This window comes from Sciurus vulgaris, assembly GCF_902686455.1.
Source record: "Sciurus vulgaris genome assembly, contig: HiC_scaffold_616_arrow_ctg1, whole genome shotgun sequence".
NCBI lineage: Eukaryota > Metazoa > Chordata > Mammalia > Rodentia > Sciuridae > Sciurus > Sciurus vulgaris.
The window spans coordinates 855,824-883,575 of record NW_027632404.1 but is presented as its reverse complement, the minus strand read 5'-3'; the positions used below and the strand labels follow the sequence as shown (position 1 = coordinate 883,575).

Here is a 27,752-nt window from a genome sequence, read left to right as displayed (position 1 = left end):
TTAATGTAAACATCCACTATGACCACTAGCAGCAGCATAAGCTAACGGCATCTGTCCAAAGTTATCTGCAGCAGAGATATCAATACCATTCTGGAGAAGCAGCTCAACCATGTGTTCTGATTTGTGTTCCAGAGCTAACATGAGGGCTGTTCTACAACAAGAGAGATCACTTCCACCTTAAATAGTTTAATAGAGTTATTTGAACAGCCTATTTATAATATTTTTCCAATTCAACATCTTAATTTACAGATACTAATAGGCATAAACATCTTGGGAGAGCAAATATTCAGTTTTGCAAATCACCTCAAAGTCTAAAAGGAAAAAAAATTGTCTTTTCCAAATGAAGGAGAAGTTACAAACTTTAAATGAGAAAGCAGGAAGAAAGGGGTCACAGTCACATAAAATTAGCTGATGATAGAATTCAATTAAATCAGCTCTTCTGAGTTCTTTTCTAATGGTAGTTTACCCACACAATATCATCTTAAGTGTCCACTCCTATCTTATTCCATTGTTCTGTTTTTCTTCTTACCTTTCATTTCCCCTGCCAGCTCATATACTTTTCTTGGCTCAGCTGACAATGCTTCCAGAACTGTGAATAAGCCACCTCTGTCCCAGTGGCCAGAGTCATCTGACAGAAGAAAGAATATTTTCATCATAAAAGGTAAAGTCAAGTCCACAATTTAGAGAAACAAAAGCACACAAAATAGGATTTTAGAAGAATGATTTTTCAAAGGGAAGGAAAGCTATATCTGATCTCCTAGGAGAATCATAGTTGAATTCTCAAACATTTTCAGGTTTTCTGATAGATATACCTGGTCATTGAAATAGAAAGGCATCTAAAAAATGAGTGTTATGAATGAGAAAAATATCTGGTGGGTCTATAACTCTGGGGGATGTGAATAAGGAAGGGTGGAGAGTGGGGGGAACATAACAGTGAGCAAGTGCTGTTAATATCATAGCATACAATTCCCATTTTACAGGTCAGGAAGAGAAAAAGTTAAATGACTTATTCAAGCTTTCATTAACATAGTGGGTTAGCATCTTGTATTTATACTCATTCATACCACAAATATTTGTTTACATGTATTACATGTCAAACATCATCTAGGTACTGGAGCTACTGCAGTGCACATATACACATACATGGTCCTCTTCTATTAAGCTTATTTTCTAATTCAAGGAGATAAACAAATATATATGTTAACATATGAGGAGTTGATCAAGCTAAGTAGGGTAGAAAGAGGGCAAAGAGTAACAGAGGGGGAATGTAAACTGTTCTCTATGAGGTGATCAGGGAAGATCTTTCTGAGAGGCAAACATTTGAATAATGCTTGATGTGACTAGAGAAAATAAGGTTACAGGCAGAGGATACAGAACATGCAGAGGGTGTGGGGGGAAACACAGGGATTTTCTGAAAGAATGCATTTTTCTTCTAAAATGTAGCCTCATTTCACCATCTTAAAAACTTATGCAGAGGATAAGACAGATATTATCCCATTAATATAGATTAGGAAGCTCATGCTTAGGGAAAGTAGGTAACTCAGGTAAACCAAAGAGCCAAGAGTCAAATTCACATATACTGATTCTACAATTCATGCTTTCTTGACCATATGACATTGCACTGAGACCAGCACCCTTAAGTCATGATTTAGACTCATCTTCTCCATTTCTTGGCACCATAAAGACTGAGGCACACTCCCTGTCCCACACCATTTCTTATACATATACAGTGTACCATGAGAGCATCCTCTGTTACTGTCTGAGGGTGTGTGATATCACCACTAACATACTTGATGAAGGTTGAGTCTGTGTCATTATAACCCAATTAGGGAGCACTCTCATCTTCCCCATCCTCAAGTTCCTCAGACTTGCTCTCCTCAGAGGATAAGCAGAAGGACTGGTAATTGTTGGACTCCCACCAAGCCATCCTTAACTCAACAGAGAGAAAAGGAAATGAACCTCTCCTTGGAGCACATTTTGCACTGCTATTCACAAAAAATAACTACCAAGTAAAATGTAATTAGAAACTCACCCTGACTAAAGTTTTGCCCTGTCTATTTCCTGCCACTCCAACTTTTGACATGACTCTCTTGGAGTAGAGGATCCAACACTTGACATATTCTGTTGGAATAGAGGATTCAACACTTAACATGATTCTGTTGACCATCCTCCCTCTTGGGTGCCATGAGTGTGGCATGTCTCCATAGGTAGTTGCTTTTTATTATTAATAATCAATATATCATTAGAAACTTATTGGAAAACATTGAGAAGGTTTTACTTTATTGGGACACAAAAGAGTGCACACTGAAAATTTAGCAGTAATAAATAAATATATGAAAATAAACAATTGTAGCTGTGCTCAAGATTAAAGGAGACTGTGATTGTCTTAGTATAATAATAGATGGATAAAGAGGCATTCCTCTGAGCTTGGATGTGGCATTTGGCCTTTGTAGCTTTCCTAGTTTTAATAGTTGATTCTAGAGATTCTTTACATAATAAAAACATTTAGGATAGTCATAAATATAACTTGTGCTTTTCCTATGTTTAGTCTAATTCTTTGAGAATCAGAATAAGATTGTAGTCTGCCAATATATAAAATTAGAATAGACAAAATATTAACTATAAATTGACTTCTTTGCCCTTTAATAATAGTAAAAACTTTTCACTGTTAAACACTGGAACTCATTGTGGGGGTGGTTTCTCAGAAAATCTAGTGATGTGTTTGTTCTGAAGATTGAAGCCTGGCAGATCATGGTGCCCTCAGTTTAGCTGGGATACAAGTTTTTTGTTTTTTTTTTTAGTTTAGCTGGGAGACAGTTTTTTTAATCTAGCTGGGAAATAAGATTGTTTTGGTCTGGACTGTTATACAGAAAGAATGTGTACTTTGAGACGAAGCATACTTTGTACTTTTGAAGGTTTTTCTTGTTTTAAACTAACCATAAAATGATATAATCATTACTAAAGAAAAATACCTATAAAAAGACTGGCAGAAAAATAAAAATTAAGATTCAGCCTCAGAACACTTGGTGTCTCTGTGTGTTGTTTTTCCACTATGCCAAAGCTTCCCATCCACCTAGGACCCTGGCCCCTGCTAGGGCTGGACCCTGGCAAAGATTTTTGCTCATTTGTAAATAAACAAGTTTTACTGATTAGCCTTTCTCCTGATTACACTTCAATAATGAACATCCACCAAATGTCCCTGTTTTTAAGAACATGACTAAAATGGATTGTTCAAATAAATGGTTCCACATTGGTTACAATAAAACCTTTAAAATTTCTTGTTTCAATAGAAAGCATCTTCTCTGCTTTAGGCACTCAAGTCTTCTCACTAAAGTAGACTAAATGTTAAAGCTGAATCTTTTGAAAAGGTGTTCTGTGGAGCTGGATGTGGTGGTGCAAACGTGCAATCCTAGCTACTCAGAAAGCTAAGACAGGATCACAAGTTGGAGGCCAGGTAAACAACTTAGTGAGACCCTGCTCTAAAGAAAAAAAATAATAAAAAGGACTGGGGAAATAGATCAGTGGTAGAGTGCCCCTGGGTTCAAACACTAGTCAAAAAGAAAGTATTCTGTTACCAACAGGAACTAGCAGATTGATAAATTTTTTAATTTTGAAGTGATTCTAGTGGAGACCAAAATATCTATGTCACTGGAAATGACAGTACTCTCTAGACATACTTTTTCTTATGTTCAGCTTCTTCCTTTTCCCTATTCTTTTCCTTTATTAGTCTCTTTCTCTTGGATGCTGCTTCTTGTCTTTTTCTGTCTTTCCTCCATTTCTTTGGGGCTCAGAATCCTCTTCCTTTTGGTAGACCCCTCCAAGAGGCCTGGGATAAGAACATGTAGGAAGGACAAGATCCAAAGCCAGGAAGATCAGGAACTTCCTGCTCCTCCATGAGTTTCATTCATCCCCAAAGCAGACTCTCTACAGAGACAACATGCTTAGACTTTCACAAAACACTGCATCCCAGTGTAGTAGACAATGGCAGCAAGATACTACAATTTACTGTTCATATTATGAATCTCATTGGCATGGTGGCCACTGAGTTCTATGTTCAGCCAAAGTACTGGCATGGATAGTACAGTCATTTTGATTCATTTCATGAGCAATAAGGTAATTCAAAATAGATATTTTTTCCTTGATTGAAAGCACACACTGTAGGGTACCATTTAAAGTTTAAACAATTTTAACATAAAACTTTCTGTAAATGTACAATTTATTTTAATACAGAGTATTTTAGCATGATTATCTTAATGATAGATAACATTTAGAAAGTAAATTTTAAGCACCAAACACTGTGAACATTACATAAATCTTTTGTGATTGAAATCTTCTCTTAATGAATCATAATCATGATGATTGACAACAGGATATGGTATTTTGATTTAAGATGGTGATCCCTTTAGGGGTGGTTTAGAAGAGGGACAGGGTTGCTTTTACCTACACTAAATTGTACAATATACTCACCTTATTATTTTTTTATGCTGGATTTTTACATAGCTTTTATACTAGGGGTCAGTTAATTTGTTACATTTCAAGAGACACTTATTTCTTAAATCATCCTAAGAGAACAAAAAAAGATATTGGATCATTATTGGTTCTTTTATAGAAAGAAAGTTTGGAAGAATTTATGATCTCACACAAATTAACAACACTTACACTGCCTTTATTTTGGAGTAACTGACCCTCTTGACTTTTTTTTTTTTTTTCCCCAAAAGATTTTTCTGAAGATTCACCAGTGGTTCAAAGGATTTTCTGTCTTCCTTACTGGGCTCTTTAGAATAATTTTTACCATCAAATAAATACATATATTTCTCTAAGAATATAAAACCCAAAGTGTGAAAAATGTTAGACATTGAAAAATAGGTTAATGCTATTCAAAGCATTAGGTGAATAAGAGAATAGCCCATACTCTAAATGGGTGAAGACCAGCTTGTGAGGAAGGCACTTCATTTCCTGTTGCTCCAATACTGATGAGTTTGGGTTCTATACATGTTCACTTTTCAAAGGACAGAGAATTAGCTTAAACCCTATTGGTCCACTCTACATGAAGTGGGAATCTCTGCTGAATTCCTGTACACTTATGAGTCTCAAATCATTCACTCATTCCACAAATATTCAAAGTGCAAATCTCACTGACTATTAAGATCCCCTAATAAAATCTCAACATTTTTTAGTCCAAACACACTTTTAATACTCAACTTTTTTCCATTTTTCTATAATATTAAAAAGAACAAGGGGCAATATATATTTGTAAATTTTAAAAAATCACAAAAAAAATTCCTTAGATTTATAATATTCTCTGTAGATCTCACAAAGAATCTTCATGTTTCTCATCTCAATCCTGGTATAACTAACCCCACTTATGAAAGAGGAAACAGATTCACCAGGGATTAAAGGATTCCTTAATTCTCTCTGCTACAAAATGAACAAGGTAGGTTTTTCTGATTATAAGATCAGTATGTTCTTTTCAGTAGATTAGTGTGTATAGAAAAGTAGAGAGAAAACAGGCCTGCAAATAATTATGGCAAAAACAACAAGGAAAATAGTATTTTTTCCTTAATTTTTGCTGTACTTGGGATCAAACCCAGGAACTCACACTTGCTAGGTAAGAGCTCTGAGTGACACCACCAGCTGATATAGTACTCTTAAGTAGCACTTTATGCTATCAGAGCAATTTCACATCTATTACCACATTTGATTTTTGCAGCTGTGTAAAGGAATACAGAAGATATTAATAGCACTATTTGACATATGAAGACACAAAAGCCCAATGAGGTTGGGTGATCTGCCAAGATCATGAATCAAGTGATAAACAACCAAGACCAGTAACCACAGATAGTTAAGAAAATGATTCAAAGTGAAGTGTATTTAATAGCACATGTTATCAAATAATGTGTTTTCACAGCATTATGAAATCAACTCTAAGTATGTTTTCCCTAGAGAGTATGAAAGCAAAATATTTTCATTCTCAAGAGATCAATTGCTTCACACTTGTACCCAAATCTAATCAGCTGTAATACTAACTGGCATTTGCTACTTAAATCAGCAGGGGGCTTTCAGTGAGGCACTCTATCAACAAGTGGAAAAAAAAAAGAGCTGAGATGTGTCAAATATGATCAACATATATAGCATCAAATTACATGAAATTCTCAATTTACCATGTAATTGTTCTTTTAAAAAACTTTAGCATTAAAGGTAAAGCAACCTTACATTTTACTTAATTTTGATTGGGCTGCTCTAGTTACTATTCTTTAATGTTAATTTATATTATTTTTAATGATGCTCCATGTCTTTAGTCTGTTTCTAATAGGCAGCTGGAGCCCACAGGTCTAGAACCTCATCTGTATTCTGCCGGAGGAACCATTTATCACAAAGAGAACCAAGACATGGTCATTGAAGACAACATTCCAGATTTTAATCAAATTGGATAATTTTTTGGCAGTTAGATTGTCTGGAAAAATACCTCTTTTTAGGCAGGTGAAGATATACAATCATCTTTCTAAAAACACTGCAATTTTATTTTGTTCTAGCAAATAAAATTAAATTAATATAGATGACTAGAGAAAAGGGTGTAAACTTGATACTAAGGTCATCAAATATAACTTAAAATTATGACCACCCACATTTATTTTTTTCTCTCACCTGAAACAGCTAAATGACAATAAATGGATTACTAAAAAGCAGTATTAGGCATTGGTATGTTAAAATGTTCACAAACTCTTTGGATAATGAAAACAGTTTAAGAAGAGCTGTTGAAACAAAACACAGGTATCCAGCTGGGACTAACAAGAGGAATAGAAACCCTCTCAATACTCTAAAAGCCTAGGACTCATGATCCTTACAGGGCACCACAACATGGGGGAACTGAAGGGACCCATACACTAAATAATGGGAGCACCATGAGCTCTTGGATCCCTGTATTTTCAATTTAAACAAATTTTTTGTAATGGTTTATCTTCCAAGGATGATAAAAGAGGACTGTTCTGAGGATAAAATGAGATGTCTGGTGATGTCTTCAAATCTGGGTGTCTGGAAAGATTCCCCCAGTGAAAAAGATGACTTGCCAACCAGTGCTGCTGGCATGAGGCCCAAAGGCTGTCCACCTGCTCACTACAGAGCTATCTGTCAGCTTTGGGGCATTTCACCAGCACCCTGACCAGACAGTCACAGGACACCAGATGTTTCAGGAAAACTGCTAGTAAGAACAAGGGATTCTTTTTGGAAATAGAAGAAGAAGAAGGAAAAGCAAATAGAGGAAGGAGGAGAAGCAAATGGAGAAAAAGAGACAATACAGTGGGCAGGGCAACATTTTTGAAAAGACATAATAAATATTCTCCCTGGGATATATTTTAAAAAGCTATAATAAATGTCCTCAGTGAGGATATTATATGCTTGAAATGAGAACAGAATACAAACAATAAGCAGAGAAAAAGAAAGAGTTCTGAATATAAATGTGATACTATTGTAAAAATTTTTAAAGATAAAACACAAGAAAAGTCAAAAAAACAGTGTTCCATAAAATAATGCCAGTCACCTGAATTTTGAATTCTTCATATATCCTATAAAAATTGCACCAATCAACAAGGATAATGAAACCACCCCTAATCAAAGCCTACTAGAAAATTAGGAATCAGAAACTACTCTAAACTTCCATTTGTAGGTAATTAGATAAATGAACATCCCAAACTAGGTGAGCCAGCTCTGAAGTGCTCACTTGTCTGGGTAGGCAGACAGAGATTGCATAGAAGAAAGGACAGTGGGTTTCTAGTAGTGCCAGAGGAAATTTATTCTCCAAAATGAGAATCACACTCCAAGTGGGAAAACAATGAGCATGGATCTGCGTCCTGGTAGATCACAGCAGTGCCTACTAAATAATCAAAAGAGAAAGGCCAGAAAGTAGATGCAGTTAAAAATTTGAGGAAGACCTGCTTTTAGGTGAGAAAGAGGTAATTTAAAAAGGGAGGCATACTTTGACAATTTTATGGCAAAGAGAAAGAAAGAAGGAAGTAGTAAAAATTGAGAATTACAAAACCAAAAGCCTTTCCAAGCCCACTCCCTACCAGTAAAGGAAGCACCACCTACTGAAACCATGGTGCTTCTCTGTATTCATAGGAGAAGAAACTATTTTTTGTGGGGTTGGGGGTTCTGGGATTGAACTCAGGGGCACTCAGCCTCTGAGTCAGATCCCCAGCCCTATTTAATATTTTACTTAGAGACAGGGTGTCACTGAGTTGTTTAATGCCTTGCTTTTGCTGAGGCTGGCTTTGAACTCAGGATCCTCCTGCCTCTGCTTCTAAGCCACTGGGATTAAAGATATGCACCACCATGCTCAGCTACAAGGAACTCTTGAATTAAGAAACTCAGTAAGAGCCCTCTCACTCCAGGTCATATTGAGTCCCTATAACTGCTGATAAGGAAAACAGTCATTTTAAAAGTTATGCAATATTAGAGAACATGGTACAAAGCCATTATGTAAAAAGAAAAGACAAAAACAAAACCCTAACATCCCTTCAAATCTGAATTTCAAAAATTTCAGAATAGAAAATGATAAAAAGAAAAATATTGGGGCTAGGGCTATAGCTTAGTATCCGAGCATTTGCCTAGCATGTGTGAGGCATTGGGTTTGATCCTTAGCACTGCATTCAAAAAGTAAATAAACAAAATAAAGGCATGTTGTCTATCTACATCTACAAAAATTGCTTTAAAAATACATATTTTAACCAAATTTGAAGAAAAAGGAAGACAAAATGATCTACACCTCATGGGTTTTATGAAGGTTAAATGGAAAAATGCCGGGGACCAGCCCAAGCAGCAGAGTCCAGGGGTCCTTGATGGCCTGAAATACAAAAGCCCCGAGTGATTAGACGGCGCAGCGTCGGCGATGGACAGCAACCACAAAGACTCCGGTCAATGTTAGGATGCTGACAAGTTTATTGAATTCTTCTTACAGTTTATATACCCTTACACTTTTCACTAAAAATACTTATGATTTCATATGAAGAAGGAAGTTCTTAGAAGTTTATTAATAGATAACAGAAGTTAGGTTTGCACAGTTAGTCAATTAGTGCCGTCTGGCACATCTTACTCAACATTTCCCTACAATGAACTTTTTTTGACCTAAAGCTTACAAAAGCAAGTTGATGTACACTACTTGTTTTTTTTCTTTAAAGTTTAACTTCTATTTGATCTCTTACTGCTAAGATTAATTATAACTTCTAGTAATTTGTTATTAATTTTTTGTGACTATAATTACATGTCTATGCTATGTTAAATCATATTATATTATTGAGAACCAAGTTATTATCTTTAAAGTAAAAAATCTTCATCTAAAAGAACTAAAACTTCTCTTTTGAACTAAATATAATGTATTTCTGTGGGAGGCTTATTACTTTGCAGAAGAAACCAGATGTAATAAATATGTTGATCACTGAAGCTAAGGGAATCACTTATATGCAACTAGATGTCTGGGAATCTTGTAAAAGTTAACAAAAACATCACAAGACATATTGCTTCAGAATGTCCACCATTCCCTATAGGAATATTAGTGCTTTGTGTAAACAAATGAACTTTATTTTACTGGAATTGGGTTGACTCATATGAACTGTTTGTGTTCCCACCATCCTTCAACCGAAGAACTTTATTAAACATGATTAATCAGCGTAATATTGTGAGTTCTGGTGAAAAACAAAAAAGGAAGAGAGATTAACACTCTGAGGAAGGGGCTCCAGCTTTACTCAACTTACGACGAGTCCTTGCTATCGTCTTCCAGGGAAGGCCTTGGCAGCACCCAACTTATGACGAGTCCTTGCTATCATCCTCCAGAGGAAGATTACCAACCTCTGGCATGGGTCTTTATGCGCCAGGCACACTTCCCTGGCATGAGTTTTATGTGCTAGGCGCCCCCGCAGTTCCCCCTTTTTTGTTTTGAAGATCAAAAAGACCTTTTTGAATTCGAAGGCCCTTAAAAACTTTTGTTAAGAGTCGAAGGATAACTGGAAGACAAAAGATTAACATAAAGATACAAAATCCAATTAGAGCAAATTGTAAAATAGTGTTAAAAAGGGTACTGTTAGTAATAGTTTTTTTAATATTATTAAAAATATCCATTGGAAGGTTGGCATCTGGAGCAATAGCAAGGTGTGCTTGGCTTATATCTTTTATTTTTTGTTGTAAATCTAAAATATCCGGAGCTAAGTTAGTATTATTCCAAATTCCTTTAAGATGATTTTGAACTTCAGACCAATGAGTAGTATTATCAGCTTCTAAAGGGGTAACACAAATCCATTTGTAATTAGCATGACATCTAGTGGTCATTTTAGTCTGAATATTTTGAATTTTATTTCCTATAAAGAGAACTGCTTCCTCAAGGGCATTAATTCGAATTTCTAGCTTTTTATCAATTTGTTCCTGAGTAGCCAAGGCCACAGAAACATTATGTGAAAGATCATTAACATGAGAAGCAGTATGAATTTCCTGTACTAAAGCAGTGGTTGAAATCGCTAATGCTGTGATGAAACTGATTAAAGCTGTAATTCCCAAGATTAGCGTTGCTACAAAACGTTTTGGTCTCATTAATTCATTTAGATTTTTTAAGATTTTAGTCCCTGGATCATCATACCAAGTTTCCTTTAAAGTTACAGGTAATATAACATAAGAAGGCTGATGTACAATAAAAAACACCTTTAAATCCTTATCAAATGTAGAGTTAATACAATTAGTTAATACACAGTTTTTACACCGTATATCATAAGCATCATCGTTTTTTGTGACTTTAACATTTGAAATGGAACCTAATAAAATAGCATGTGGAGCATTAATACAAGCTCTAACATTATAAGATTCAACTTTAGTAGTTCCTGGTCTATTTAATTTTACTATATCAATAGCTGCAAGCAATCTATATAAGTCTGGAAAATATGAATGTTTACCATGCTTAAGAATAGACTGAAAAGTTGGAGTTACCCAACCGGGAGTAAACCACCTATGTAAGGGCTCTCCAAATCCTAACTCCTTTGATCCAGAAAGAGTATATATTCCATCTGACTTTTGATTTTCCTCAAGTATTTTTGGTTTATAGTTGGTCCAGGGAGAAGATACAGAAAAATCTTTAATTAAAGTGTGAGAATCCCTTGGATTAAATACCACAGCTGATTGTGAAAATCCACAAGTGATCCATTTGGGAAAATCAATACTAATATCTATAGTATTCCAATAAACATCTGGATGTTGAGCTTTTGGTTCACATTTTTTAACCATTTCGGGAAGACTTTCATTTATATAAGTTTCATTGTAATTATTATAACCAATTGAGACCATTTCTAGAGTCCAAATATATCTTTTAATTGGATCAAACTTGGGAGAGTCAGTCAAATAAGTTCTATAACTGAGGGGAAGACATCCCAATGGCAAATGTATATTATCCAGAGAAAAACATAAAGGAATTTCCTCCGTTAATCCATGAAAATCGACTGTGTTTGTTATCTTATGAGGAATAAAGGAATCAGATATGCCTCCCATGAGTTCTGGATGACTAGTAAATATTTTTATATTGGACCGACTCCAAGAACTTGCATGAAGCAATGGAGGGTTAGGAAAATAGGTCCAATAGGCCTTTTCAGAGTTAATTTGAATATTCAAGGCACGTACAGGCATTACCTGAACAGCAAGCAATGAAAGCATAGCCAGAAAAACCAGTTCAGGTGTTTTAGCTTTACCAGAATTAGTCACCATACGTTCAGCCTCAGAAGTTAAGCGTTTTAATTGTCCCCATGATGGAAAGGGAGAATGACGAGTGGAGTGAGCTTGAGGAAGATGTAATCCGATTAACCTCCGTGTTAGAACATCATCCGGGATCGAACTGGTCGGGTAAGGTGTTTGAGAATTCCTTTTCCTTCTCGAGTGACGTCTTTTGTTTGTCTCCATTGGCATTGATGTGTCTAATCAATCTATCAGGAATCCACAGTGGTGTTTCTGCGTCCTGTGGAAAAACACAAGCATAACCTCGACCGGATGTTAAAAGAACATCAGGTCCTTTCCATTGTCCTGTAAGTAAGTCTTTCCATTTGACCATAACAATTGGATTGGGACTTTGTTGTTCCCAATGTCTCATCATAGAAGTTATTCCTTGTTTATCAGCATTTAAATGATTAAGAACAAAAAGAGCATGTTGTAGAATATGATGAGGGGAAGAATATTTTAATTCCCCCTCTTTAAGTTTATTAATCTGTTGTTTTAGACGTTGATGACTCTTTTCTACAATAGCCTGTCCTTGAGGATTATATGGAATACCTGTAGAATGGCTAATATTAAAACGTGAACAAAAATCTTTAAATGCTTTTGAGGTATAAGCTGGAGCATTGTCAGTTTTAATCTTTTTAGGCATGCCTAACATAGCAAAACATAGGAATAAATGTTGAATGATATCTTTATAAGCTTCTCCTGTCCGAGCGGAAGCTACAATAACATGAGAAAAGGTATCAACCGTAACATGTACAAATGACAATTTCCCAAATTCTATGATATGAGTAACATCCATTTGCCATAAAACGTTAGGGAGTAAGCCTCTTGGATTAACCCCCAACTGTGGAGAAGAAAAATATTGAGGACAAACATGACAAGAACGAACAATCTGTCTAGCTTCTTCCCTGGAAATATGAAACTGCTTTTGTAGAGCAGAAGCATTTTGATGATGATTCTTATGTGAAAGAATGGCTTCTTCTTTAACTGTTAAAATAAAAGGTTTAGTCAATAAGTCAGCTTGAGCATTCCCTTCAGCTAAAGGTCCGGGTAATTTAGAATGTCCTCGAATATGACCTATAAAAAAAGGTAAATGTCTTTCTTGAATTAATTTTTGTAAGAGAGAAAGTTTAGGCGCTATGGTTGAGGAATCTGAAATGGTTGCGGTTTCGATAACAGGAAACAATTTTACAATGTAAAGTGAATTAGTGTAAAGATTAAATGACTGACTAATATTATTAAAAGCATAAATAACTGCTTCTAATTCAGCTCTCTGTGCTGAAGTCTCTGTTGTCCATTGAACAATGGGTTGAGTGCCAATTAAAGTTACAGCTTTGCCATTTGAGGATCCATCTGTAAAAATTGTAATAGCATTAGATAAAGGGAAAGAAGAGGTCCATTTTGGAAAAATAATGTTAGTTTCCTGTAAAAAATGTAAAATAGGATCATTTGGTAAATGAAAAGAAATCTTTCCTAGAAAATTACAGAAAGCTACAGTCCAATTGTCATCAATTTGCATTAAATGCTCAAATTGCTCCCTAGTATAAGGAATAATAATTTCATGCATTTCCTGAGCAAATAATTCTTTACTTCTTTGTCTAGCTTTAAGTACTAATAAAGCAACCATGGTAGGATAAGCGAGAAGAATCTTCTTTCCAGTAACGGGTAAATGAATCCATTCAATAGGATCATTTTGCCACAAACATCCAGTTGGAGTATGCTTAGTTTTTAAAACAATAAAATACCATGGTAAGGCATAATTAATTTGTTGTAAATAATGATGAGAAATGGCCTGTTCAACAACACGTAAAACCTCTTTTGCTTGATCAGTTAAAGTCCTAGGGGAAGTTGGGTTAGAATCTCCTTTTAGTATTTCAAATAATGGCTTTAAATCCCCTGTAGACAATTTTAAATAAGGTCTGATCCAATTAATATCTCCTAGAAGTTTTTGAAAATCATTTAAAGTTTGTAATTTATCTTGTCTAATTTGTAATTTTTGAGACATAATTTTATCAGTTTTAATTGTTCTTCCCAAATAATTAAATGGAGGTTCATGTTGAATTTTTTCAGGGGCGACTACAAGACCCCAAGTTTGTAAGGTTGTAATAACAGTCTCTAAAATCTGTTTTAAAATGTCCATAAGGGGATGAGCAAGTAAAATATCATCCATATAATGAATCATATAACAATCTGGGTAAGCTTCTCGACAAGCTATCAGGGCTTGATCTACAAACTTCTGACATAAAGTTGGACTATTTTTTATTCCTTGAGGCAATACTTTCCACTGATATCTTTGATAAGGTCTTTGTAAATTAGGAGAAGGCAGACTAAAAGCAAATCTCCATCTGTCTTGTTGAGCCAGAGGAATAGTAAAAAAGCAATCTTGTAAATCAATAACAATGATATGATATCCTTTAGGAACAGCTACTGGAGATGGGAGACCAGGCTGTAATGCCCCCATAGTTTCCATAGTATTATTAACAGCTCTGAGATCCTGCAAAAGTCTCCATTTTCCTGATTTCTTTTTTATAACAAAAATAGGAGTATTCCAAGGACTAGTGGAAGGTTCTATGTGTCCCAGAGCAAGTTGTTCTTTAACTAACTGAGTAGCTGCAGCTAATTTTTCTTTAGACAGGGGCCACTGTTCCACCCACACTGGTATGTTGTTTTTCCAGATTATCGGGTCAGCCTGCCTGGTAACAGAGGCCGGAAGTCTGATTCATCAGTCAATGTGATATTTAACTGTTCCATTAAATCTCTACCCCACAACGTAAAGGGGAGGGAAGGAATCACATATGGCTGAAAAGTCCCTGTTTTATTTTTATCTTTCCAATGAAGGATTTCAGCACTTTTAGCAACATTAGAGGCAAGCCCTAACCCCACCAAGGTGGAAGGTGATTTAGTAGTTGGCCAAGAAGAGGGCCAATCATGGGCTGCAATACAAGTAACGTCAGCTCCAGTATCTAACAATCCCTTGAATTCCTTACCATTAACTTTGATAGTCTTCATAGGTCTTTGTTCTGATATTTTTTGAATCCAAGCCACCGTATTAGTTGAACCAAAGCCCTCAGTTCTTTGTCCTTGTAATATTGGATTAGGCAATTTTAAATATGGTATTAACAGCAATTGAGCTATTCTCTGTTGAGGAGAAATTTGAATTGTTTTAGTAGGGGGAGAAACCATAATCTTAATTTCTCCTTGATAGTCAGAGTCTATAACACCAGGAATAACTTGTAATCCTAGTTTTGTCATGGAACTGCGCCCGATAATGAGGCCCATATGTCCTTCTGGGAGGGGACCATAAACTCCTGTAGGTATTAAGGACACTTCTGATTCTGATGTTAAAATTAAATGTTCAGAGGAAGGTAATTCTAACCCTGCACTCCCTGGGGTCCCTCTGGCCAGGTCATTGACTGTTGTTTTACAAACGGGTTGGTAGCTCCCCAATTGTTTTTCGGGGCCTGGGGAGGGCCCCATAACCCGTTTTTTGGCTGAAAATTATTTATTGGCGTCACAGGGACAGTTTCTTGATTAGACCCTGTAGCAGTAAGTATTGATCCATCCTTATGGAATCTGGAGCGACACTCTCGGGCCCAATGAAATCCCTTCTGACATCGGGGACAAATAGTTTTTGGAGTTCCAGCATTAAGTGTAGGTTTATTTTGTGGTTGAGAATTGATATTAGGCGGCCGAGAGGGACATTCCCTACTAAAATGACCTAACTGGCCACAAGAAAAACAATTTCCTGGAGTGCGAGAAGACCTTGGCTGATTTCCTTGAGTGTTTTGGGGTTTTCCCTGATTGATATCTTTTAAATATTGGGCGTAAGTTTTTCCTTAAAAAGCAGCTGCCATAATCATCCCTTGAATATGAGCTGGACTCGTGTCCATGCAAGTTTTTATGTAGTCAGATAATGTCCCTGTCCTTCTAATAGGTCTTAAGAGGGCCTGACAAGTAGGATTAGCGTTTTCAAATGCTAATTGTTTTAACAATATTTCGGCAGCCTCAGGATTAGTAATTATTTTTGAAATATTTTCCTCCAATTTGGCCAAGAAATCTTCATATGGTTCCATACCTCCTTGTTTAATATTACTTAAGAAGGATGTTTTAGTATCAGGGGACGGAAGGCGTCTCCAGGCAGCTACAGCCAATTTTGAAACTTCCTCCAACACTTTTCTTGGTAATTTAATTTGTTCAGCTGGGGAAGCCCAATTATTAGTCCCTAACACTTGCCCCAGTAATATTCTATTTCTATCTTTAAGACCTTTAGCCAATTGAGATTGTAAAGTCATTTTTGCCTGTTCTTCGTATTCGGTTTTCCATAGTAAATAATGCCCGGGAGTTAAGCAAGAACGAGCAGTTTGTTGCCAATTAAAAGGTGTAAGCCACTGAGAGCCAATGTTTTCTACTAACTGGAGGACATAAGGGGATGTTGGTCCTAAATCTTTCACAGCTGTTCTTAACTCTTTAATTATCTTAAATGACAAAGGTTTCCATTGAGGTTTTCCTCCTTCATTAATAGCCCAAATTACTGGGTAACAAAGACTAAGATCTCCAGCTTTTTGTGCCTCTGCTATAGCCCCTAGAAACCCTATTTTTGCTACTGAATCTTGTTTAGATGATTTTTGCTTATGAGTAACAGGAGCCACAAAAGGAGGATAATCCTCATTATGATATTTAAAAGCAGCCTCCTCCAAATCTTCCTGATCTGAGGGTGACAGTTGATCAGGGTCATTACCTTCTTGAATTTCCTCATTATCATCCTCATCAGTATCATGATTTCCTTCCTGTGCTTTTTGATTATCTTCAGCTGAAACTGCTATAACCTGATCATTGGCTGGCTCCTGATCACTAGATGGAGATAACAATAATTTTTGTTCCAATTGCTTTGCAGGTGGTTTTGTATCAAAACAATCTCTAAATAAGCCCCATAACGTAAAGGCATCCTTAGGAACTCTTTCATTTCCATACAATTTATAATAACTTTTCATATCACGACCCACCTGCTTCCATATTTTTAAATCAAGAGCACCTCTGTCTGGAAACCATGGAGAACATTCTTGTATAAACTGAAAAAAATGACGTAATTGTGCAGAACTTACTGTAACACCTCTTTTCTTTAATAAATGCTTTGCTATATCAAGAAATAAAGTTCTCTCCTTAGATGCTGTATTACCCATTTTTTCCAATCCCTGCCCTTTCTTTCTCAGTCTCTGTTACTGAGGGGACCGCGGCTCCCCGGGCAGTATCCTAGCTGCCGACCGCCTGAAAAAGAAAAGAAAAGAATAAAACACTTACCAATCAAGTCCCTGTTCGGGCGCCAAACTGCCGGGGACCAGCCCAAGCAGCAGAGTCCAGGGGTCCTTGATGGCCTGAAATACAAAAGCCCCGAGTGATTAGACGGCGCAGCGTCGGCGATGGACAGCAACCACAAAGACTCCGGTCAATGTTAGGATGCTGACAAGTTTATTGAATTCTTCTTACAGTTTATATACCCTTACACTTTTCACTAAAAATACTTATGATTTCATATGAAGAAGGAAGTTCTTAGAAGTTTATTAATAGATAACAGAAGTTAGGTTTGCACAGTTAGTCAATTAGTGCCGTCTGGCACATCTTACTCAACATTTCCCTACAATGAACTTTTTTTGACCTAAAGCTTACAAAAGCAAGTTGATGTACACTACTTGTTTTTTTTCTTTAAAGTTTAACTTCTATTTGATCTCTTACTGCTAAGATTAATTATAACTTCTAGTAATTTGTTATTAATTTTTTGTGACTATAATTACATGTCTATGCTATGTTAAATCATATTATATTATTGAGAACCAAGTTATTATCTTTAAAGTAAAAAATCTTCATCTAAAAGAACTAAAACTTCTCTTTTGAACTAAATATAATGTATTTCTGTGGGAGGCTTATTACTTTGCAGAAGAAACCAGATGTAATAAATATGTTGATCACTGAAGCTAAGGGAATCACTTATATGCAACTAGATGTCTGGGAATCTTGTAAAAGTTAACAAAAACATCACAAGACATATTGCTTCAGAATGTCCACCATTCCCTATAGGAATATTAGTGCTTTGTGTAAACAAATGAACTTTATTTTACTGGAATTGGGTTGACTCATATGAACTGTTTGTGTTCCCACCATCCTTCAACCGAAGAACTTTATTAAACATGATTAATCAGCGTAATATTGTGAGTTCTGGTGAAAAACAAAAAAGGAAGAGAGATTAACACTCTGAGGAAGGGGCTCCAGCTTTACTCAACTTACGACGAGTCCTTGCTATCGTCTTCCAGGGAAGGCCTTGGCAGCACCCAACTTATGACGAGTCCTTGCTATCATCCTCCAGAGGAAGATTACCAACCTCTGGCATGGGTCTTTATGCGCCAGGCACACTTCCCTGGCATGAGTTTTATGTGCTAGGCGCCCCCGCAGAAAAAGATAAAAAGCACATGACATAGTTGGCAGCACTGTTGATGAACCAACAATAAATGCCCATAAATTTCAGCTACAATTAAAAAAAATCTACTATTGAGAAGAGAAATCACTGTGCATAGCATCATCATAAAGACAGCATGCTTCTCCAATAAACACCAGATAAGAGGTCTGCATCAAGAGAGAAAAGCTACAAACTGAACCTTGATGACAGGACCATAAACATTAATATCATGACTTGGATTCAAAGTTCAGCCACATGGGAACAGCCAGATATATTTTCAATTTCTTGGATCAAGAAGCCTAAAGAATGTGCTCAAGATGACAATAGGACTGGGTAGGAAAAAGAGGTCCCAGGGTGTAGGATACAGGACTTCCTATGGAGATGCATAACATTCATGCCCTGGCTTGAGGTGTCTGTGCAATTTGCTCACCCTAACCCCCAAATCACTTCCTTCCTCCTGCTCTTTGCTCCCTCTTCCAGCTGCAGGCAAGGCATCAGAGATCCACTGGCCAGTTTTTGTCTCTCCCAGGGTGAACTCCAGGTCTATCTCATCCATGTTGCTCCCCTTAGAAGACAGCAGACAGCAGTTTATCAAAGCCAAATTTGAGTATTTCATTCAACTTGAATGGAGAAAACAAAAAATCCAGGTAGTTTTCAGGAAAACAGAGATCAGGATGTGGTGATCTGCTGGGTGTCTAAATGATACCAAGCACATTCCTTCCCTTGTGAACTTTCTTCTCTCCCATGGCAGATGACTTGAACCAGGCTATTGTGGGGTTAGATAAGGAATAAGCATAAAGGTGATAAAGGATGACCTTGATAACTATCTAAAACTGCAAGAAAAAAATTATTAGCCACCAATTTCTTTATTTTGGGGGAATGGTAAGAATAAAATGATTTCCTGCATCTTCTATAGCACCTCTCATCAGCTACTATTTACAGGTACTTCCAGCAGTCCTGAGAGAAGTCAGAGACCCTGTTAGCTACCTTCCTACCTCTCCCACTGTCAAACTTATTAGAAAGAGAAGATGCCACTCAGTACCTCACTTCACAATAAGCTGACTCCTTTCCTTTGCCAAATTGCTTTCCTACCTCACTATTTTAAGGAACACCTTGGAAAAATAATAACAATCCTGATCACAAAGGCCCAAAGGCCCTTTCTTAATTTCCATACCCCTGAATAGTCCTGTGCACTCCCTATCCTGCCCTTTCCTCTCACTCCTCCCTAGGGGATACTCTGTCTATTTCATAAGGCTACAGGAACCACCCAGAAAGCTTAGATAGTATTACCTGGTTTTCACTTGCTACTTGCAACTTTACACCTTCCTAAGAACTATCACTTAAGAGTTTTGAAACAATTGGAATCCACATGATGGGCCCTCATTTGCATATTGCCCTTTTAGTTTTGGTTAGTTATCTCTAGACTGTCTATTTTGTAACTTGGAAACTTAAAGGTATTCCATAGCTTAAAAACACTTGAGATAAAAACTAAGCAAGAACATACCTGGATATATTTATATTTAGCCTTAGTATGTATGTGTGTGTGTATATACACACACAGAGAGACATATACATAAATATGTATATAAATTACTTACATTAATATGTATATATAAACATAAAATATAAAAATACATATATATAAACCAAGGCAATCAGCTTTGGCATTTAGTAACCAAAATAGAAGAAAGTCAAGTATTTATGATGAAGCTCAGTTCATACTGGGACCCTCCCTTCCACTCCCTTGGACTTATACCTCCTGGCTTCCCTTGCTATTGAGCACTCACAATGTGTTTTTAAGGAACTACCTTTTTTCAAAAATGAAAAACAGTATATTATAGTAATTAAGAGCATGTATTTGGAAGTTACAGAGTGCTTAGATTAGAGTGGCTTTGAATGATGTTTAGAAAATTTCTTAAAAATTTTAAGGACATTGTCTATGTCATTCTTCTGTTACTCTTCATAAAACAACTGGAAAAAGTACACCTCAGACAATGCTTAGCACACAGTAAGCATTCAATAAATGTTCACTATATCTATATATGTCCCTCTTTTTCTGTTGTATTCTCCTTGCAGGATAAAGAACCTGCTGTCCTTTTTCAGGACTTCTCAACTCTACACTTCTTAGATTTATCAAACAAAAACCACATCTTTTACTATTAGATTATTTAATAATTTTAAAAAAATGCTCTGCTTTCTTTTGAGTCAAGGCAGTGAGTTATTACCCTTGCCCTTGGAAACCATAAATAACAGATTGGATGGGGAGGAAAAAAATCATACAGAACCAGAATGAGATTTTTTTGCCCCTGGCCTGGGCATGAAGTCCCACCAATGTCCTCTCCAACAGCCAGCAGTGTACATTGACCCACAGCAGGAAGTTGTGCCTGTGCACTTCACAATGATGTTCTGGTAGACCACATCACAGGGAAACCCCTAATTGAATGTCTGGAGTTCCCTCCACTGCGGAAGAGTTTGAGGATTTGAGACCTCATCTCCTCTAACTCCCAATATGTTCACCTTCACTACAGCACACAATGATCTCATCTCTCAAGGTTCTGTGAAGAAATGTCTTTAGACATCTACAGTATGTAACTACATCTCTCTAAAGCTTTCACCTTACATTTGTAATTGCCTCTTCAATAGTGTGAAAACAAAATGCACAGCTGCCCTGCCACCATGACAGATGAGTGTGCAGAACACTAAAAATATAGAAAAAGTCAGACTCCACAGTTACTCTCTAAGGTAAACAAAAACCAAGCAAACAAACAAAACCTAGGGTTCTTCTTTCAGGTTCTAGTACCCAAAAAACTGTGAACTTTTCATGCATGTCAATGACTCTCTAAAAATATAGCATTGATCCCTGTCTGCAATGCTGATGTGCAAAGATACAGGTGTGTGTGAGAGAAAACTGCTATTTTTTAACCCATGCTTGGGCCAATTGTAAACTTGATAATTCTGCTTATAATACTGTGTAATTTTTCCCCTTTTGCATACCTCTTGAATTTTTTGATAGCTGGTCTTTTAAAGTCTGGTTTTTCTTGTGAACTTTTCTAAATGAAATCCCTTCCTTTTCTGAGTTTCCCTCTAATGATAATTTACATTGATTTTTACTACAAACCCTGTTGACTAAAGCCTACATTATTTTCACCTTCCTAACACTTTACCACCTATGTTCCTAATTTCTATTCTCATCATTCAGGCTTAAAGCCTTAGAGTCATCTTTGTATTTGCTATCTCTCTCACTTCCTGCCTCAAAACAACAGTCAACTCCTGTCATTTCTTCTCTTCAATGTTTCCTACAGCAGACCTTCCCATAGCTACTGCCCTTGTCAGACATTTCTTACTCGCTTCATGCCTTAATAATTCCAGGATCATAGGGGTTGATCTCTGTGTATCTAATTCCTCAAAAGGACCTAGAGTACATTATAATATGGGTTCTAATTTTAGCTCAGAAGCTGCTACTATAGAATAACTCTAAGTCTTTTTCCAAAAGAGAGATCTCTCCAGAATCTTCCAAGTCAGCATTTGACTCCTATCTAATTTTTATTTCCTCAAGCAAATTAACTCTAGTCTTTTATTCATATATCCTATGGTATAATTTTGAAATCCCAGTCTTGTTCATCCTCCTCTGGGTATAGAATGAGTACTATAATTCACTGCATAAAGGGTCTGGGATTAAAGAGGAGGTATGAAATTATTCATTACTGATTAGGTCAAATTCTTCTTTAAAAACCAACAACAACCAAAAAAAAAAAAAACCCAAATAAATTCTCTCTGAGATAACTAGTGGCATATCATTTTTAGAAACCCCAGAGAGATTATATCCATGTTGTTGTTACCTGCCTAAAGTCATACATCCAGTAAGTGATAAGGTGTAAATCTGAATCCAAATTTGACTGTTTAAAGTTCATTCTCTTTATTCTATTTTCTCTGCCTTTAAGTGCCACACTCATTTAGCTTCTATAGCACCTTGCATGTAGTAGGTACTGAGTGGGTATGAATTAGGTTAACAAACTAATATGTAACTGGAGACAAAGGGTGGTTAATATTGGTACTTATTATTTGCATTCACATCCACAGAGAGTGCTGATTATAAATCATGGGACTATAAATAAAAGAACAACATATTTTACTTGAGGGTCAGCATCAGCCACAGAATTCTGGGCTCCAAGAGTAAAATGGCCTCCTGTGATTATGTTGGTGAGCTGCAGTTTGGAGACTGCTTTCCTATAAACTAATTCTTCCACAGTGTCTCAGCCAATCCGTCAAATGACTTTGACAGCCTTGTATGTAAGTCAAGTGAGAGCAGTGTGCTATGAGTCTGCAAAGCTGGGGGGAAAGAATGCAAAAAAAATGCACCAAAAAGGAAGCAGAACGAAAGACCATATTAAGAAAACAATTCAAAGGACATTGCTCATTTGGACCTGAGTATTTGTTAAAGAGATCTGGCCCCAACTTATCTCTGAACCTTTTCCAAAAGAGTCAGGGAAAGAATGATGAAGTGACCACAATTGGGGCATAATTTATAGCCAAGGATAACCCTTGGCAGGCATGTTATCCTGAGGTCAAAGGGTAGTTCCACAACCTCTTAACCCATTTTTTTTCCTTTTCCTTGTACTGGGAAGCAAATACAGGGGAGCATTACCAATGAGTTATATCCCTAGCATTTTATTAAAAAATGCTTTATTTTTATTTATTTACTTAAATTTTTTGTAGATATTGATGGACCTTTATTTTATTCATTTATTTATATGCAGTGCTAAGAATTCAACCCACTGCCTCACACATGCTAGGCAAGTGCTCTACCAGTGAGCCACAACCCCAGCCCCAAAATATTTTATTTTGAGACAGGGTTTTAGTAAGTTGCCAAGGCTGGTCTTGAACTTGTGATCCTCCTGCCTCAGCCTCCCAAGTTGCTATGATTACAGGTATGTACCACCATGCCAGCTTAAACTCCATTTTTAAAGTGAGTTAGGTTCTAACTAATGCCTAAAAGCTTATTCTAATCATTTTGTAATTTATCTGTTCTTTTTAACAAAGTGAGACAGAATTGATCATGTGACCCACTGAACATGACTCTGCAAGTCAGGGCCAAAATGGCCAGTGCTTCTCAACTCCCAGTATGACACTGTTGTCAGGACTACATTCTTCACCTTCCTCCCCAATCCAGAACTACAAGCCAACAGAAGAGGAAAATGAAGATGTTTAACACACTCACTTGTTCTGGCCAATTTGGTGAGCTCTTGCAGCTGCTTGTAAGTCATTTTGAGGATCAAAATCACTTCCAACAAAAATAACAGTATCTGCTGCTGTTAAGTTCATGCCAATTCCACCTGAAAACCATGCAAAAAAGACACATGATCAGCAACATACAAATAAGGAACTGTAAAACAGACACAAGGCTAGGCTTGGTCATACTGAACACCTGAAATCAGTCCAACTGAGTGGTTTCCTCCTTCAGGCTGACATTTCTGCCCCCAAATCCAGAGCCCTGGAGTGGTCAAAAGTGCCACCTCACCTTGTGTTGCCTGACCTGGGAAAATTTAATTATCAAATATAACAGAATGAGATGTATGGGGCAGAAAAGGATGCTTAATTTAATGCTGTGAAGCCATGTTTGAAAACCTTGATTGGATTTGCTTGTAAAAATATGTGAATAAGGACACATGTTTTTTCAGAAAACAGCTCCAAAAATGAGAGGTCTGCCATTGTAGCTCATTGAGAGTGTGCTCACCTAGCATGTGTGAGGCACTGGGATCAATCCTCAGCACCACATGAAAATAAACAAAATAAAGATATTGTCTGTTATGGTTTAGATGTGGTGTCCCCCAAATGCTCACATATGAGACAATGCAAGAAGGTTTGGAGGAGAAATGATTGGATTATAGCTTTGGCCTAAAATCTTAATAAACCCCTAATAGGATTAACTGAATGGTAATTAGAGGCAGGTATGGTGTGACTGAAGGAACTTGCTCATTGGGGGCATAGATATGGGGTATATAATTTATATATGGAAAGTGGAGTCTCTCTCTTCTTTCTGATCATGATGTGTGCTGCTTCACTCTGCCACACTATCTCATCAAGATATTCAGCCACACTTTGAGCCCCAAGGAATGAAACTAGGCTTATATGGACTAAGACCTCTGAAACCATGAGCCATCAAATAAACTTATCTCCTCTACAGTTGTTCAGGTCAGGTCTTTTAGTCACATTGCTAAAAAAGCTGAATAATACAGTGTCTATCTCAACTAAAATATGTATTTAAAAAAAGGAGAGGTCTGCAATGTACATTAAAAAAAGTACTTAAACACACTTGCAAGCTACAAGAAAGGAAGACCCTGAAACCAGTTAATGAGAAGATGGGATGCCACATGCCTCTGAGAGAGAAAACTTGAAAGTGTCTTTCTGAATTGATTTCCACATTAATCAAAGACAAAGTCATAAAATCAATTGAACACAAGAACACTCAATGCAACTACTTTCTGGTCTTTAATCAGTGGTGCAGAAAAAGGATCAAGGAAGTACCTTGGGTTACAGGAATTTAGACTACTATGAAGGCAAATTACAGCATTCTCTTTAATTAATGTGAAAACAAGTATAGAGTAGACTATTCTTCCCAGGTTTGTTACAACTCATGGCTGAAACAAGTCTAAAAGGACTTGTTCCAAGAGTTGAATGAAGGGTTCCTCTCATAAGGACTACTGACTCCCAGCTGGATCTCAAGACAAGTAAGGCAGGAACATTCTCATTAAAGCCTTCATATAATATTAAACTTGGAAAAAAGAAATAATAATGACTGATTACTGAGAGATGCTAAGTTATATCTAATAATGACTTTATACTTCTTTACTATTGACCAAGCATTGTTCAAAAAGGTTTACATAAATTAACTTTTAACCCTCACAACTCTGTATCCTTTCCAGTATAATTTTCATTTTGCAGATGCTGAAATGGAAACACAGCTAGATTAAGGGACTTATTTGAAGTTGCACCACTAGAAGATGAGAGTCAGGACTCCAGTCCATATTTAAGAATCTGTGGTTATTACTCCTGGGTTTGAGACAGGATTCTGCTGTGCTGCCCTCATTGTCCCTGAACTCCTGGGCTCACACCATCCTTCTGCCTCAACCTCCTAAGTAACTGGGACTGTAGGCATGCACTACTGCACTTGGCTCCAGAAACTTTTTATCCACTATATTCTACTACTACCTAGGCAATGATTTTATTTAAAAATGTATACCATAAAAATTATCTTCCTCTTGGGTTTAAGTTGGCTAGTGCAGCCCTTCTTCACTAAGGGGAACATTTTAAACAGTATTTAGTTGTTTGGGACATAGTCGTAAGCTATCACTGCCACCTGCTGGCAATATGTGGTAATAAACTCACCTCTTGAAAGTTGGAAGGAAACCCATTAAATGAAAATGCTGCAGAACTATAGCAAAAACGTGATAGCAAATATGACAATCAGTGTTTGGAAAGGTTAACATCCAGAACTGCTTCAGATCCTAGATAATCTACTAAGGCAGCCAGGGAGATTAATGGAAAATCAGAGGTTTCTTTCTAATTTTAGATGATTCAAATATCTGCTCTCTAAATATGAATAATAAAATCTTTAAAACACAAATGGAATTTCTCTCCCAACCTGATGATGCATTTGACCAGATCCTTCAAGTTTCCCCTAAGACTAACCATGAGACAACTGAATGAATGGCTCTGATGCAGGGTGTGGCATGTGAATTAGGAAGAGACTGAGGCCAAAGGAGTCTGATTATTCCTTATTATTGAGTTTATTAGACAGAAAGACATACACTGGAGAAATAATCTTCTTATACTCAAGGATTATATCTAGCACTTCTTTTATATACCCATATAGTACAAAGCCCTTAATAAATGCTTTAAAAATAAGTCTGAACTTTCTTTTTATAAATATATTAATCTCTCTTTCATCAAGGACACACATCGTTTTAGTATTCCTATATGAATTCCATATGAATTAAGGTCTATAAAAATAGGATAATGAGACTCAGATTATGAATTCAAAATTGATTTAAGGTCTTTTTGATTCAGAATGTAAGGAAAATTCCATCTCCCATAACTGATTTCAAATTATTTAATAGTATATGAGAGCACCCCTTAACTGACAAAGCACCTCAGATGTCATATGATATTTATGATTTAAGTCATATTGACAATTCCATAATAATTACAAATATCTGACCGTGTCACTATGATCACATTTTAAATAGCAAAATATTTGTTAAATTTTACAACACTATTCCAGGGGTACTAATGGAGGAGGAGCAACTAGCAAGATTATCTTATTTTCCAAATTCACAGCTGGGAAGGAGAGCTACCTCCACTGAACATAAATAAGACTTCCTCAAAATTTAAAAAAAAAAAAAAAAAACCAGGACTTTCCCAGGTCAGAGGTCAAAGCAGATCAGAATTATTTTCCAATAAGCTCAGGTTCCAGCCCTCACTTCTTTGTGAAATCACAGCTTACATAGGTTGGACAGAAAAGAGGTCCAAAGTAGAAGTCCAGTACTATGCTATGTCAACTGCCTTGATTCTCTCCTTTTATTATACTCTGATAATAACCTCACCTTTCAGAGAATTATAAGAAAATGTACCAATGTTTGGGATGTAAATGTACTACACAACTCTTTTTGTCTGCTTTCATCAATACTTATGTGGCTTTTCTGCCCTAGTACTTAGGAGAAAAATAAAAATGGGCTGCTGTCCAAAGTTCTTTATAGCCAGGTGTCTGTCTTCTCTTCTCATGGAACCATTCACATGCTCATAGCCATAGCCTTTAATAGACAAGAACAACAACAAACAGAGTTTAACTCCTTTCAAGGACTCTTCAGGAAATAAAAAAGTCAAGTCATTCCTAAACCAAATGCCTATATTTTCTTTTCCATATCCAGGCATGACCCTACTTTAAATAAATCCCATGGGAAAAATCTAAATTTAGGGGGACAATACATCACTTTCCAAAAAAAAACCTCACCATAACACTCTATCCTGGGTTTTTAAAACACATTCGGCCAAAGTTTGGGCACTTAAAACTGTTAATATTCAGTTTTGATTATTCCTAGGCAACCCTAAAAATCCACCCTTTATGGCAGTTTCTATTTGCTGAGATACAATCCTTACTTAGTCAAGCAGTAATACAAGCACTTAGGAGCCTGCCTGATTGATTACCCAGCATCTGCTTTTCAATGAAGTTTTCAGGCTCTCCAGTTATGACCATGCATCAGGTCACGAAGGGGAATTATAAATTCATCATGTTTTGACAGTGGAGATTCCTCAATGTGCCAATGGCATTTCTGCAAGTTTCCAGGTTACTGCAGTACTTTGAGGGCATCAAGTGGATCTGATAAACCACTCTGAACTAAATTTTAAAACTCTTTTTTCTGCAGCTCATAATCTACCAAAGGCTGAAAAATCATCCACTGTTTAAGCTTTTTCCCATTATCTCACATCAATTTTATTTCATATAAAACAGAGTTCTCAGGTAATTGCCTACATTCCCTATTGTTTATAGAAGTAATTGGTCTTACCT

The 27,752-nt window shown here is 36.5% G+C and overlaps 1 pseudogene across 1 annotated transcript; it reads right to left on the bottom strand.

The window, feature by feature from the left end:
- Positions 1 to 27,440, bottom strand: LOC306652852 (chromodomain-helicase-DNA-binding protein 1-like; annotated as a pseudogene). The gene is made up of 10 exons: positions 27,392 to 27,440; positions 26,887 to 26,997; positions 23,406 to 23,520; positions 22,321 to 22,470; positions 18,635 to 18,807; positions 4,662 to 4,816; positions 3,678 to 3,841; positions 1,723 to 1,928; positions 530 to 628; positions 1 to 176 (listed from the first exon to the last, which is right to left on the bottom strand). The product of its transcript is annotated as a chromodomain-helicase-DNA-binding protein 1-like (transcript).
- Between the last annotated feature and the right edge of the window lie 312 nt (positions 27,441 to 27,752).